Source organism: Oncorhynchus nerka, linkage group LG27 (genome assembly GCF_034236695.1).
Source record: "Oncorhynchus nerka isolate Pitt River linkage group LG27, Oner_Uvic_2.0, whole genome shotgun sequence".
Lineage (NCBI taxonomy): Eukaryota > Metazoa > Chordata > Actinopteri > Salmoniformes > Salmonidae > Oncorhynchus > Oncorhynchus nerka.
In genome coordinates, this window is record NC_088422.1 from 8794754 (window position 1) to 8811766 (window position 17013).

A 17013-nucleotide genomic window follows, 5' to 3' on the forward strand; every position below is an offset into this window, starting at 1 on the left:
GGGGGCCAGACAGCCAGCAGCTAGAAGCTCCAGAAGAGGCTGAAACATCAGAGCCAATCTCCAACACAAAGACAAAGAAAAAGCCAAGCATCTGGAAGAAAATTAGGATGGGGTAAAGAATGTTTAAACATCTATTCATGTTTTACACTGTTAATATACATGTCATCACTTTAAAAAGTGACATTATCCAAATGTGAGGGTTTAGTGTACATGCAACACACATGTAAATATATAGATACTTACCTGTCTCTGTGATGTCTTACAGCATTCCTGACGTGCTGTCTGCCTAGAGCTGGAACTCAATGAAGCCACAGTTCCACTGAGGTTACGTTGGTAATTAAAAGTGTCGCCCAATAATTCCTCCTCCTCTTTAAGTCATTGAGCCACATTTCCTCCTCAAAACATTATAGTCTCCTCAAGCCAGCAAGTATCCTCTTTATCAGCCAACAAACCATCTAAGCACAGTGACACTCCTCCCAAGAACAGAGACTCTCATCTGTATCCTAGTTAAATTCATCTCTGATCCCCACCTCTACAGTCCTAGAAAATATCCCAAAAATGGAAATGGTTTCAACAGAAGTCCTCCCCTCAAACCAGTGGCTCCACAGACCAGAGTTTCTCATCTTTATTCAAGTTGAATGCAACTCTGATCATTTCTACCACCTCTCCTGTTAAGGGGAGGTGCTGAAAATGAGGTCTGGGAGGAGGTCTGCAGGTAGCCTGGACCGGACCGGTAGCTGGCTCCATCCCCGGGCAGAGCTGCTCAAGTCAGGCCAGTGATGTTTGATGATGTCATTTTGTTATTAAAGTTTTACTCTTTAATAAAAGCATTTTTAAAAAGCAATATTGTTGTTACGGTGTGGATTGTTTTGTTATTTATTAGAATTGAAACATGCAGTAGTCATGGTAGATGTTAGACTTTCAATGAGACACCTAACATTCCATCAGTTTGATACAATGTGTGACATGTTATATTAGAGAGGAGTCCTCTATACACATCTATTTTAGACCATAGGAGAAATATCAGATTGAAATAGCTTCTCTAAGAGTCTGAGGAGAGAGCAACAGTAGACGCATCGTTAGCTCTCCCACCTCCAGTTCAGTACTCGGGTCATTCCACCAATTGAGTACCTTTTGGGGAGTGTAACTTTATATTTCACCTAATTCTAACATTCTGTCATAAAGAGCACATGTTGAACTTAATAAAACACATGTTTTCCCATCTCAACAGTAACAAATACATACTATAGCAAGTGCCTATTAAGTGCCAAATAAAGTGACAGGGTTGACTGTAACAGAGTTGACTATTTCATCTAGAATCAACCATAGATCCCCATGTGACAGGGGAATGGAATGCAAGCTTACCAAACACATGTAAATAGTTTAAACATTTCTAGACTGTCTATCTATAGGTAACAGGGTTGGTGTGTTATAATTCACCCACCCAGTGGTGATTGCAGCATGTACATCTTGGTGGGGAAAACAAATGTGGTTTCTACTGACACTTGTGATGTACAAACTATGGCACAAGGGGACAACGAGTGGACTATAGGATATCTGTCATTTAGATTAAGACAATGAGAGACCTAGGATGAACGTCGTCAATATAACTATGTGTTCAGCACTTTTGAAATGTGCAGCGACAGAATTTTGAACATGGGCCATTCTTACAGTATTCTCCCTGTACACCAAGTCATAACTGCATATAAGCAGACAATGAAAGCTCTTACAATATTTGATGATTACATTTCTCTAAAACAGGCTATAGTCTACATGTGCACCACCAAGTCAGAGCAGTAGGCTAAGTTATGAGAGGGGAAAGGGACAACATTATTAGGGTGAGGCACATGGGCTACTAACAGCTTACTACACAACATACACTTAGTATTACTTTCTTATCTACAGTATACACATCTCCCTGGCATATTACATCATTTATAGAGCAGCAGTCAATACATTGTTGGACTCACCTTGTTGTGTTGTGCTCACTTGAACAGGAAGGTGTAGCGGCGGTTTGGCATCAAAGTCTGTCATTCTCTGGATTTATGGTTCTTTCAAGACAACTGGATAAGGCAGTTAACCTACTGTTCCTAGGTAGTTGTTGTAAATAAGAATTAGTTCTTAACTGACTGAACTAGTTAAATAAATAAAAACAAATAAATGTAATATTCTAAATCAGCTGATGATAGTGAATAAGTTAAACCCCTTGTTTTTACCATTCGGTGTCATTCACTTTTTGGAGGTGAAATGTAGCTAAAAATGTGCCATCCTCTGTTCAGAGGGTTAAGGAACCGTCTTAAAACTGCATCGCATACAATTGCCTGTAAATGGAAAATATCAATACCTTCTCAACGACATGACATAGAGATCTCAAACAAATTTGACACTGATAAGAGACCTCTTTTCTGGAATGCAATTAGTTACATTTTATTTTACTTCTCTAAAATCTACAAAATGTAAAATAAATCACTTTACATAAAAGTACTTCAAAAAACATCAATATCTTCCCCTCCATATAACTTTCATGAATACAATCAACTGATATTGGTTCAGGGACCTCATCCCTCCAATCAACAGTAATTTGTGTTGTATTTGTTGACTTTGGATACTTTTTTACAAACGTTAATTAAATTTGCATGAATAATACTTTAAAATGTCAATAGATTCCACCCATTTGACATTCATGAGTTAAACTAACTGTGATTGGTTCAGGGACCTCATCCCTCCAATCAATATCAATTGCTTTTGTATTTCTTGACTTTGGTGATATTCTACCAACTTAAATTGACTTTACAGTAAAGATACTTTCTTAAAACGTCAATAGCTTCCACCCCATATTACTTTAATGAATACGAACAACTGTCATTGGTTCAGGAACCACATCCCACTAATAAACTTACTTTCAATTTTTATTAAATTAATTTGAATTGACTTTACCTGAAAAATGCTTCCCTAAAACTTCAGATATTGGTTCACAGACCTCTTCCCTCCAATCCATGGTAATTACGTTTGGACTTTTGGACATTACAAATGAAGTCAAATTGAAAACATTATTGGTGTTGTTGAATTAGGTTTTCATAATAGCAAGCTAGGACTGATGGTTTGGTTATCTAAACTAGCAAGTATGTTTGTTTGGTTACCAAGGCAACTACTGTAGCTATCTAGTAAACTTGCTAGCTACTTGAACACATTTCTACCAGCAAATGTGTTAAATTATAGCCATGGTATAAAAGGGATAATCAACTCAGGGCTTTATGGTTCTCTGGAAAATAATGCAAGTCCATGGAAGGTCAGTTCCACAGTGTTCATTATTTACCATAGAACTCATAGTCCCTCGTTGATTATCCCTTACATCACTTTATGAGCTGGATTTGCCTTTCTTTGCAACAGTGGAAGCTCATAATAATGTCTGGAATCTTTGATGTGGTTGATACCACTCCATTGACTTCATTCCAGACATGATTATGAGTTGTCTTCCCCTCAGCAGCCTCCACTGCTTTGCAATTAGCTAGTTTGTTTTCCGTTGTTAGCATTTAGCTAACAGCGTCTATGTGAATTTGCTATCAGTTTGTGCTAATTTGTTAGCATTCTGGAAATAGAGGGCAATAGGTTTTTCTTGTGTTTTTAGCACCCACTCATGTGCTATGCCAGTAATACTGTTAATCCCGGTATGAGAGAAGGATGGTATGACAATATGAACATCTGGATACCGCCCAACCCTAATCACCACAACTACCACAACTACCACCCCTATGTACCACAACCACCACACCAACCTACCAAAACTAACACACCTACCACACCTATCATCACCACAACTACAAAACCTACCATCACCAAACCTACCTAACACAACCACCACACATATGTACCACAACTACCCCACCTACCAAACACAACTACCAAACCTACCTACCACAACTACCACATCGACCTACCACAACTATCCTACCCACCATCAACACACCTACAATCCACCAACACCACAACTACCACACCTACCTACCACAACTACCACCCCTATGTACCACAACTACCACAACTACCACACCTACTTATCCCAACTACCACACCTACTTATCCCAACTACCACATCTACCTACCACAACTACCACCCCTATGTACCACAACCACCACACCAACCTACTAAAACTAACACACCTACCATCACCACAACTACAAAACCTACCATCACCACACCTACCAAACCTACCCACCACAACTACCCTACCTACCATCAACACACCTACAATCCACCAACACCACATCTACTATCATCAAACTTACCACACCTAACAAACCTACCCAAACTACCACACCTATAATCACCATACCTACCCTATCTATCATCACCAAACCTACCAAACTTACCTACCATCACCACTTCTCTCACACCTACATCACAAAACCTAACACACCTACCATACCTACCTTCACCAAACCATCCATCACCACACCTACCTACCATAACCACAGCTACCTCATGTACCATCACCACACCCACCAAACCTACCTACCTACCTACCACAACTACCATACCATACCTACCTACCACAACTATCACACCTACCATCACCATACCTACCATTACACCTACCATTACCACCCACCATACCTACCATCCATACACCTACCATCATACATACCATCACCACAAAAACCATACCATAATTACTTCACCACACCTACCATCAGACCTACCATCATCACATCTACCATAACCACACCTACCTTCACAACACATACCGTCACCACACCTACCATCACTACACTTACCATCATCACATCTACCATAACCACACCTACCTTCACAACACCTACCATCACCACACCTACAACCACTCCACTTACCATTACACCAACCATCCCCACACCTATCATACCTACCATCCCCACACCTACCATCCCCACACCTAACATCACCACACCTACCATCCCTACCACCACCACATCTACCATTGTAAATGTGGATAGGTATGCTGCTTCATTCAATGATGAGGGTATTGTAGAAGGTAGATACAGGAGTAGCCTATAGTCCACAATAATAACGTCATTGAATGTACTATAGTATCATTTATTGAATTGATGAATGACATTGTAAATAGGCTCCTTCATTCAGTGAATACTGGATGTCTTTCTATCTCTGGGAGTATGTTAATGAAGGCTTTTCAGCTGTTGAACTATGGCAATGTCCAACAAATGTCTAAATCTTTCTTTCTTTTAGTCAACAAGTGATGAGCCAGAGCAACCAATCAACGTCACTGCAGCTGTTCTACCCACCACCCCCACTGCTCTTCCTCCACCACCAACCTCATCCTCTTCTCCTGTTCAACTCATTTGTCGCCCCACTAGAAAGGACTGTACATACAGTTGAAGTCGGAAGTTTACATACACTTAGGTTGGAGTCATTAAACGTTATGAACTGAGAGAAAACAGGACTTACCTTTGTTGATGATCTTATAGCCCTCCTCAGCCTCTCTCTGATATGTTCTCTATCTTTTTGAGGTTCCTCTTCTCCCACTTCTTAGGCCACAGCTCTCCTTCGGATACTTTTATAGGGTGGAACAAGGTCTATGGTCTAAAATAGATGTGTATAGTTGACTCCTCTGTAATAGAACATGTCATTTGTCATATTTAGTAGGATCCCCATTAGCTAACGCCGTAACTCCAGCTGATCTTCCTGGGGTCCAACACCAATTAACAAGACATTACAAACATTCACAAATCAAGACTTCAAACATTCAACAAGTAGACAGTACAGACAATTAAAACACGTGACAGGAAACACATTTAACATTCAGTTGATACTTTCTATTTCCTGTCCAGTCATATGGTCTATTGCATTAGATGTTCTTTCTACTTCCTGTCCAGTCATATGGTCTATTGCATTAGATGTTCTTTCTACTTCCTGTCCAGTCATATGGTCTATTGCATTAGATGTTCTTTCTACTTCCTGTCCAGTCATATGGTCTATTGCATTAGATGTTATTTTCTTTTCTTCTTGAAGGGGTGTTTACTTTTTGCCTGAGAAATATGGATTGGTAAAGAGTTCCATTCAGCTATGGCTCTTTATAAAACTGTTGATTTAAGGCAATTTGTCCTTGGCTTGGGTTGTCTTAGCTGCCCTGGTTTGGTGGTTGTGTGTGTTGCTAGTATATACTAACTGGCCTAAAAAATACGTAATGAAAAAAGAAAATAACATTCCTAAAATAATCAGAAGACTGGATAGTAATTTGTTTTCAACGTGAGGCCATGAGAGATTCTGATGCATTTGGATAATATTCATACGGTCAGATAATCTGGTTAGAGCAATGAAGAGCTAATCTACCAGCCCTGTTTAGAGCAATGAAGAGCTAATCTACCAGCCCTGTTTAGAGCAATGAAGAGCTAATCTACCAGCCCTGTTTAGAGCAATGAAGAGCTAATCTACCAGCCCTGTTTAGGAGCAATGAAGAGCTAATCTACCAGCCCTGTTTAGGAGCAATGAAGAGCTAATCTACCAGCCCTGGTTAGAGCAATGAAGAGCTAATCTACCAGCCCTGGTTAGAGCAATGAAGAGCTAATCTACCAGCCCTGTTTAGGAGCAATGAAGAGCTAATCTACCAGCCCTGTTTAGGAGCAATGAAGAGCTAATCTACCAGCCCTGTTTAGGAGCAATGAAGAGCTAATCTACCAGCCCTGGTTAGAGCAATGAAGAGCTAATCTACCAGCCCTGGTTAGAGCAATGAAGAGCTAATCTACCAGCCCTGGTTAGAGCAATGAAGAGCTAATCTACCAGCCCTGGTTAGAGCAATGAAGAGCTAATCTACCAGCCCTGGTTAGAGCAATGAAGAGCTAATCTACCAGCCCTGGTTAGAGCAATGAAGAGCTAATCTACCAGCCCTGGTTAGAGCAATGAAGAGCTAATCTACCAGCCCTGGTTAGAGCAATGAAGAGCTAATCTACCAGCCCTGGTTAGAGCAATGAAGAGCTAATCTACCAGCCCTGGTTAGAACAATGAAGAGCTAATCTACCAGCCCTGTTTTGAGCCATTTTGAGCTTTTTTTCTTTCTTTGCTGCAGATGACCATATAACTGGACAGTACTCTAAGTGTGATAGGACCAGGGATTGACCATATAACCAGACAGTACTCTAAGTGTGATAGGACCAGGGATTGACCATATAACCAGACAGTACTCTAAGTGTGATAGAACCAGGGATTGACCATATAACTGGACAGTACTCTAAGTGTGATAGGACCAGGGATTGACCATATAACCAGACAGTACTCTAAGTGTGATAGAACCAGGGATTGACCATATAACCGGACAGTACTCTAAGTGTGATAGGACCAGGGATTGACCATATAACCGGACAGTACTCTAAGTGTGATAGGACCAGGGATTGACCATATAACCAGACAGTACTCTAAGTGTGATAGGACCAGGGATTGACCATATAACCGGACAGTACTCTAAGTGTGATAGGACCAGGGATTGACCATATAACCGGACAGTACTCTAAGTGTGATAGGACCAGGGATTGACCATATAACCAGACAGTACTCTAAGTGTGATAGGACCAGGGATTGACCATATAACCAGACAGTACTCTAAGTGTGATAGGACCAGGGATTGACCATATAACCGGACAGTACTCTAAGTGTGATAGAACCAGGGATTGACCATATAACCGGACAGTACTCTAAGTGTGATAGGACCAGGGATTGACCATATAACTGGACAGTACTCTAAGTGTGATAGGACCAGGGATTGACCATATAACTGGACAGTACTAACTAAGTGTGATAGGACCAGGGATTGACCATATAACCAGACAGTACTCTAAGTGTGATAGGACCAGGGATTGACCATATAACTGGACAGTACTCTAAGTGTGATAGGACCAGGGATTGACCATATAACTGGACAGTACTCTAAGTGTGACAGGACCAGGGATTGACCATATAACTGGACAGTACTCTAAGTGTGATAGAACCAGGGATTGACCATATAACCGGACAGTACTCTAAGTGTGACAGGACCAGGGATTGACCATATAACTGGACACTGCTCAGTACATTTGTTAGCTCATTACATTCTGATGCTGCACTATACATTGTAGAATAATCAGCATACATGACCACTCTTGATTTGTTCATTACTGAAGGTAAATCATGAGTAAAGATTGAGTAGAGAAGTGGTCCTCAGTGGTACTGTGGCTTCGTCGAGTTCCAGCTCTCAACAGACAGCAGGAATGCTATATAACATATATATAACATTGTAAAACATGAATACATTTTTAAACATTCTTTACCCCATCTTAAATCTCTTGCTTGTTTTTTTAGGTACTGTTCCTTCATCCTCTCCCTCTCCTCTTTAAGTTTCTGATGAGTCCGTTTATTAAGCAGGGACTGCTCTCTCCACTGCAATCCTCCATCTTATTCCTTCTCTCCTCTGTCTTCAGGAGCTCCTTCCTCTCTCTCTCTGCCCGGGTCATGGTTAGCCTTATGGGTCCAGGGATGACTGGAAGGGGAGAAGAAGTAGAGTTCTCATTCAACTTAGTGGATCTGGTATCAATTTAAATGTAATGGACACAGGGAATTAGGAATAGAAAACCCAGTTGGATCTCAATGATTATTTACTTTTCCCCCCCTTCTTTTTACAATTGAGCAAGACATGGAATTTGTCAATAAAGTGCAATAAGTCCCTTCCCGAATTGACCTGACCCAAAATTTAACATGAGTCTCAAATGGCACCTATTCTTTGTATAGTGCCAGGGCCGGCCCTAGGCATATGCGATAGCTTAGGGCTTCGTGGCAACTTGGGGCCCCCTGACCCCCCCCAAAAAACTTTTGGGGTGGAATTACAGACCTGGCACGCAAGGCACACAGGGCACGTGCCCAGGGGCCTTGACCTGTAGTGGGCTTCCATTGATCTTGTTAGTCACTCGCATTCAGATAGCATCTTAGCGTCATGGCAAAATGTGTAAAATGACACGCTACCCAAACCGGACACAATGCGTGCGCGAGCATTGCAAAATAAATTTACACATACATGTTATTCAATCATTGCATCCACACTGTTCGCATGTGCGTTTCCAAGCACGAAAATAGAAGTTGCTTCTATTTGTTACCGTGAACGCGATGCAAGTCCTGCCTCTCCCATCTCCTCATTGGTTATACCCACGTGGGTGATTGAAAGATGAACTGAAGTCGGTCGGTTGTGGTAATACACCTTATTATGAAAGTTACATGCCAATCGCCATATAAAGTCCAAAGAAGAAACGATTCAGTTGACCATTATATGTAGGGATTCATTTTCAGAGAAGAGGCCCATTTCAGGTAAAATAACAACTCAACGTTTATATCCCTGGACAAATTAGCTAGCAACTGCAAGTTAGCTAGCTATTTTGCCAAAAATGTTTAATAGTTTTCGACCTGTCCCCAAATGAATATAATTGGTTCAGTTTGTTTTGATATTTCAACCTGCGTGTCGTGATTGCGTTTGGTGTGGGTGGACAAAATCAATTTGCGCATGCGGACACGTTTCGGCATGGTGTCAGATTCAAACTGCCAACATTTTCTGTCAACCCCATGGCAAAATGTGTAGAATTGAAGGAAATTAGGTTTAAAACAGCTAATTCTTCTCTCCACCCCATGGCAAAATGTGTAGAATTGAAGGAAATTAGGTTTAAAACAGCTAATTCTTCTCTCCACCCCATGGGAAAATGTGTAGAATTGAAGGAAATTAGGTTTAAAACTAATTCTTCTCTCCACCCCATGGGAACTGTAGAATTGAAGGAAATTAGGTTTAAAACTGCTAATTCTTCTCTCCACCCCATGGGAACATGTGTAAATTGAAGGAAATTAGCTTTAAAACAGCTAATTCTTCTCTCCACCCCATGGGAAAATGTGTAGAATTGATTAGGTTTAAAACAGCTAATTCTTCTCTCCACCCCGTGGGAAAATGTGTAGAATTGCAGCAAACTTGTTTAAAAACCGCAACATGTTCTCTACGCCCCGTTGCAAAGTGTAGATTTGGAGGAAATGAAGTCAAAAACCTGAACAAAATGTTTCTTAGGGCCTCAAAAGGCTATGATGCACTACTTTAGACCAGGGTCATTGAGATCCAGTTGAGGTTTTCATTCTAAATTCCCTGTGTACATTACATTTAAGTTGATACCAGATCAGCTTGACCATTTTGGACAGTAGTTTTATATTGAAACAATGATGCAACATGATGACTGGTGTGGAACTTATGTGTGTAGAGGAGACTACAGAGGATGATGTCATAAGTAGAGGGAAAACAGGTCTTACCCTATGTGGACGATCTTATAGCCCTCCTCAGCCTCTCTCTGATACGTTCTCTCTATCTTTCTGAGGTTCCTCTTCTCCCACTTCTTGTTTACCCAGCCCACAGCTCTCCTTCGGATACTTTTATCGGGTGGGAGAATGTCCTCCTTGTCATCGTCCTTCTCCTCCTCCTCTTCAGTGTCCTCTAACTCACCCCTCTTCTCAAGGATCTCCCTTCTTTCCTCTTCTGCCATCTCATCTCTTTTCGTTGCCTCTATTATCTTCTCTCTCTCTCTGATTGAAGCAAAATGAAATTCCCAATGCAATTTGTGTGATATTACAACAATGGTTGTCTCTGATGTTTATGCTTGTAGAAATGACTCCTACAAATGATGCTTCACTAATGCAACTATTTACAACCTGCACAGATACAGTTATCAACAACAACAGTAATGACGTTAATAAGGAAGTGGATATTCAACCGGCAGAAGAAAGGCATAGGGGTTGAGATAAATGAAGGTTAGGTTCAGGACCTAGGGTTGGGTTAAGGTAAAGGTTAGGTATAGTTTCAGTGAGGTTAAGGTAAGGGTTAAGGAAAGGAATAAAAGTTAACATTGGGTTAGCATACTGCTGTCAGCCACTATTCATTTTCAGCTGGGTAAATGTTATGCAGGTGAGTGAGGACCCAAAAGCGATTTAACAGAAACAGAGTCTTTTAATGTCCAAACAGGGAAAACATAAATCCTCAATCTTTACAGGAGATGTCCAAACAGGGAAAACATAAATCCTCTATCTTTACAGGAGAGTCCCCCTTGTAGTAGTAGAGGAGAATAGCAGGGCTAGCGGCAACAGACTGCTGGTCCCTCCGGGTAGGCACGGGCCGTAGAGGACAGAGACACCTGCTCACACGCAGCATCTGATGAAGAGGCAGATTACGACAGGACGGGACAAGGGCAAAGCAAACAAGAATCCGACAAGGACAGAAGCAGAAACAGAGAGAGAAATAGAGACTTAATCAGAGGGCAAAAGAGGAGACAGGTGTGAGAGAGTAAACGAGGTCGTTAGGAGAATGGGGAACAGCTGGGAGCAGGAACGGAACGATAGAGAGAGAGATAGTAACCTAATACGACCAGCAGGGGGAAACGAAGAGAAGAGAAAGCACAGGGACAAGACATAACATGACAGTACCCCCCCACTCACCGAGCGCCTCCTGGCGCACTCGAGGAGGAAACCTGGCGGCAACGGAGGAAATCATCGATCAGCGAACGGTCCAGCACGTCCCGAGATGGAACCCAACTCCTTTCCTCAGGACCGTAACCCTCCCAATCCACTAGGTACTGATGACCACGGCCCCGAGGACGCATGTCCATAATCTTCCGGACCCTGTAGATAGGTGCGCCCTCGACAAGGACGGGGGGGAGACGAACGGGGGCGCGAAGAAAAGGCTTGACACAGGAGACATGGAAGACCGGGTGGACGCGACGAAGATGTCGCGGAAGAAGAAAATCGCACTGCGACAGGATTAACGACCTGAGAAATACGGAACGGACCAATGAACCGCGGGGTCAACTTGCGAGAAGCTGTCATAAGGGGAAGGTTACGAGTGGAGAGCCATACTCTCTGACCGCGACAATACCTAGGACTCTTAGTCCTACGCTTATTAGCGGCTCTCACAGTCTGCGCCCTATAACGGCAAAGTGCAGACCTGACCCTCTTCCAGGTGCGCTCACAACGTTGGACAAAAGCCTGAGCGGAGGGGACGCTGGACTCGGCGAGCTGGGACGAGAACAGAGGAGGCTGGTACCCGAGGCTACTCTGAAAAGGAGATAGCCCGGTCGCAGACGAAGGAAGCGAGTTGTGAGCGTATTCTGCCCAGGGAGCTGTTCTGCCCAAGACGCAGGGTTTCGAAAGGAAAGACTGCGTAAGATGCGACCAATCGTCTGATTGGCCCGTTCTGCTTGACCGTTAGACTGGGGGTGAAAACCGGAAGAGAGACTGACGGAAGCCCCAATCAAACGGCAAAACTCCCTCCAAAATTGAGACGTGAATTGCGGACCCCTGTCCGAAACGGCGTCTGACGGAAGGCCATGAATTCTGAAAACATTCTCAATGATGATTTGTGCCGTCTCTTTAGCAGAAGGAAGCTTAGCGAGGGGAATAAAATGAGCCGCCTTAGAGAACCTATCGACAACCGTTAGAATAACAGTCTTCCCCGCTGACGAAGGAAGACCGGTAATAAAGTCTAAGGCGATGTGAGACCACGGTCGAGAGGGAATGGAAAGCGGTCTGAGACGGCCGGCAGGAGGAGAGTTACCGGACTTAGTCTGCGCGCAGTCCGAAACAAGCAGCCACGAAACGACGCGTGTCACGCTCCTGAGTGGGCCACCAGAAACGCTGGCGAATAGAAGCAAGCGTACCCCGAACGCCGGGATGGCCGGCTAACTTGGCAGAGTGAGCCCACTGAAGAACGGCCAGACGAGTAGGAACGGGAACGAAAAGAAGGTTCCTAGGACAAGCGCGCGGCGACGGAGTGTGAGTGAGTGCTTGCTTTACCTGCCTCTCAATTCCCCAGACAGTCAACCCGACAACACGCCCCTCAGGGAGAATCCCCTCGGGGTCGGTGGAGGCTACTGAAGAACTGAAGAGACGGGACAAAGCATCAGGCTTGGTGTTCTTTGAGCCCGGACGATAAGAAATAACGAACTCGAAACGAGCGAAAAACAGCGCCCAACGAGCCTGACGCGCATTAAGTCGTTTGGCAGAACGGATGTACTCAAGGTTCTTATGGTCTGTCCAAACGACAAAAGGAACGGTCGCCCCCTCCAACCACTGTCGCCATTCGCCTAGGGCTAAGCGGATGGCGAGCAGTTCGCGGTTTCCCACATCATAGTTACGTTCCGACGGCGACAGGCGATGAGAAAAATACGCGCAAGGATGGACCTTATCGTCAGAATGGGAGCGCTGGGACAGAATGGCTCCCACGCCCACCTCTGACGCGTCAACCTCGACAATGAACTGTCTAGAGACGTCAGGTGTAACAAGGATAGGAGCGGATGTAAAACGCTTCTTGAGGAGATCAAAAGCTCCCTGGGCGGAAACGGACCACTTAAAGCACGTCTTGACAGAAGTAAGGGCTGTGAGAGGAGCTGCCACCTGACCGAAATTACGAATGAAACGACGATAGAAATTTGCGAAACCGAGAAAGCGCTGCAGCTCGACACGTGACTTAGGGACGGGCCAATCACTGACAGCTTGGACCTTAGCGGAATCCATCTGAATGCCTTCAGCGGAAATAACAGAACCGAGAAATGTGACGGAGGAGACATGAAAAGCGCACTTCTCAGCCTTCACATAAAGACAATTCTCTAAAAGGCGCTGGAGAACACGTCGAACGTGCTGAACATGAATCTGGAGTGACGGTGAAAAAATCAGGATATCGTCAATGTAAACGAAAACAAAGATGTTCAGCATGTCTCTCAGTACATCATTCACTAATGCCTGAAAGACAGCTGGAGCGTTAGCGAGACCGAACGGCAGAACCCGGTATTCAAAGTGCCCTAACGGAGTGTTAAACGCCGTTTTCCACTCGTCCCCCTCCCTGATGCGCACGAGATGGTAAGCGTTACGAAGGTCCAACTTAGTGAAAAACCTGGCTCCCTGCAGGATCTCGAAGGCTGAAGACATAAGGGGAAGCGGATAACGATTCTTAACCGTTATGTCATTCAGCCCTCGATAATCCACGCAGGGGCGCAGGGTCCCGTCCTTTTCTTAACAAAAAAAAAAAACCCGCTCCGGCGGGAGAGGAGGAAGGGACTACGGTACCGGCGTCGAGAGCTACAGACAAATAATCTTCGAGAGCCTTACGTTCGGGAGCCGACAGAGAGTATAGTCTACCCCGGGGGAGTGGTACCCGGAAGGAGATCTATACTACAATCATACGACCGGTGAGGAGGAAGGGAGGTGGCCCTGGACCGACTGAAGACCGTGCGCAGATCATGATATTCCTCCGGCACCCCTGTCAAATCACCAGGCTCCTCCTGTGAAGAGGGGGCAGAAGAAACAGGAGGGATAGCAGACATTAAACATTTCACATGACAAGAGACGTTCCAGGAGAGGATAGAATTACTAGACCAATTAATAGAAGGATTATGACACACTAGCCAGGGATGGCCCAAAACAACAGGTGTAAAAGGTGAACGAAAAATCAAAAAAGAAATGGTTTCGCTATGATTACCAGAGACAGTGAGGGTTAAAGGTAGCGTTTCACGCTGAATCCTGGGGAGAGGACTACCATCCAAGGCGAACATGGCCGTGGGCTCCCTAACTGTCTGAGAGGAATGTCATGTTCCCGAGCCCAGGCTTCGTCCATAAAACAGCCCTCCGCCCCAGAGTCTATCAAGGCACTGCAGGAAGCTGCCGAACCGGTCCAGCGTAGATGGACCGACAAGGTAGTACAGGATCTTGAAGGAGAGACATGAGTAGTAGCGCTCACCAGTAGCCCTCCGCTTACTGATGAGCTCTGGCTTTTACTGGACATGAAATGACAAAATGACCAGCGGAACCGCAATAGAGACAGAGGCGGTTGGTGATTCTCCGTTCCCTCTCCTTAGTCGAGATGCGAATACCCCCCAGCTGCATGGGCTCAGAACCTGAGCCAGTGGAGGAAGATGGTAGTGATGCGGAGAGGGGGGAAACGGATAACGCGAGCTCTCTTCCACGAGCTCGGTGACGAAGATCTACCCGTCGTTCTATACGAATAGCGAGTTCAATCAAAGAATCCACGCTGGAAGGAACCTCCCGGGAGAGAATCTCATCCTTTACCTCCGCGTGGAGACCCTCCAGAAAACGAGCGAGCAACGCCGGCTCGTTCCAGTCACTGGAGGCAGCAAGAGTGCGAAACTCTATAGAGTAGTCCGTTATGGATTGATTACCTTGACATAGGGAAGACAGAGCCCTGGAAGCTTCTTTCCCAAAAACTGAACGATCAAAAACCCGTATCATCTCCTCCTTAAAGTTCTGATACTGGTTAGTACACTCAGCCCTTGCCTCCCAGATTGCCGTGCCCCACTCACGAGCCCGTCCAGTAAGGAGAGATATGACGTAGGCGATACGAGCTGTACCCCTGGAGTACGTGCTGGGCTGGAGAGAGAACACAATATCACACTGGGTGAGGAACGAGCGGCATTCAGTGGGCTCCCCAGAGTAACACGGTGGGTTATTAATTCTGGGCTCCGGAGACTCGGAAGCCCTGGAAGTAGCCAGTGGATCGAGGCGGAGATTGTGAATATGTTTCGAGAGGTCGGAGACTTGGGCGGCCAGGGTCTCAGCGGCATGTCGAGCAGCAGACAATTCCTGCTCGTGTCTGCCTAGCATCGCTCCCTGGATCTCGACGGCTGAGTAGAGAGGATCCGAAGTCGCTGGGTCCATTCTTGGTCGGATTCTTCTGTTATGCAGGTGAGTGAGGACCCAAAAGCGATTCAACAGAAACAGAGTCTTTTAATGTCCAAACAGGGAAAACATAAATCCTCAATCTTTACAGGAGATGTCCAAACAGGAAAACATAAATCCTCTATCTTTACAGGAGAGTCCCCCTTCTAGTAGTAGAGGAGAATAGCAGGGCTAGCGGCAACAGACTGCTGGTCCCTCCGGGTAGGCGCGGGCCGTAGAGGACAGAGACACCTGCTCACACGCAGCATCTGATGAAGAGGCAGATTACGACAGGACGGGACAAGGGCAAAGCAAACAAGAATCCGACAAGGACAGAAGCAGAAACAGAGAGAGAAATATAGACTTAATCAGAGGGCAAAAGAGGAGACAGGTGTGAGAGAGTAAATGAGGTCGTTAGGAGAATGGGGAACAGCTGGGAGCAGGAACGGAACGATAGAGAGAGAGAGAGAGATAGTAACCTAATACGACCAGCAGGGGGAAACGAAGAGAAGAGAAAGCACAGGGACAAGACATAACATGACAGTAAATATACACTGCCTTTTAATAATAACAATGACATGTCTTACGTGGGCCAGTTGTAGGTCCACCATCAGTAGATCCAGCAGTTGTTTGAGTCTGTGGATCTCCTGCAGTTTTCTCTAGTACTCCATTGCTTCTGTGGCTCTCTCTGCTTCTCTCTGTCTCTCTGCTTCTCTCTGTCTCTCTGCCTCACTCTGTCTCTCTGCTTCCCTCTCTCTCTCTGCCTCCCTCTGTCTCTCTGCTTCTCTCTGCTTCTCTCTCCTCTCTCTGCCTCTCTCTGCTCTCTGCCTCTCTCTGGCTCTCTGCCTCCCTCTGGCTCTCTGCCTCCCTCTGGCACTCTGCCTCCCTCAGTCTCAGGATCTCAGCCTTCCACTCTTTCATTATACCCCTTTCTACTCTTCTTCTCCTCCTTTCATCTTTTAAAAGGGCTCGGAGATGGTCTGTCTCAGACTGTAATTGTTCAATGATCTTGTCCTTCTCCGTTCCACCATTCCTCTTCTTCTTTTCCTCCTCCCAGAGGCACACTTGAAGTCTGTCCATCTCCTTCTTCTGATTTCGGATCGTTTGATCCTTCCCCCTCAACTCAAGCATGTGGGCTTCCTTCTCTGTACAGGTCTTCTTCTCTTCTCTCAGGAAGTGAACCTCCATCTCTGCCTGCTTGTAGCTGGGAGCAAAGGAATGTCAACACATTATTTAGGAAGTGAACTCAGACAATTTACTTCAATATTACAATAATAATTCAACATCTACTCAATTAAACATCCTTTAATCAC

At 44.8% G+C, this 17013-nt stretch overlaps 1 long non-coding RNA gene across 5 annotated transcripts; it reads right to left on the bottom strand.

Moving 5' to 3' along the window:
- Position 1: 1 nt before the first annotated feature.
- Positions 2-16511, bottom strand: LOC135565258 (uncharacterized). 5 transcript variants are annotated; one of them, XR_010461430.1, is made up of 8 exons: positions 16288-16511; positions 10298-10567; positions 8296-8504; positions 5444-5606; positions 2938-3014; positions 2217-2321; positions 1971-2090; positions 7-292 (listed from the first exon to the last, which is right to left on the bottom strand). It is a non-coding gene; the product is annotated as an uncharacterized LOC135565258 (long non-coding RNA). The 5 variants fall into 5 exon arrangements; XR_010461431.1 differs by lacking the exon at positions 2938-3014 and having other exon boundaries at positions 8-91; positions 244-292; positions 16288-16510; XR_010461432.1 differs by lacking the exon at positions 2938-3014 and having other exon boundaries at positions 2-39; positions 16288-16510.
- Positions 16512-17013: the final 502 nt, after the last annotated feature.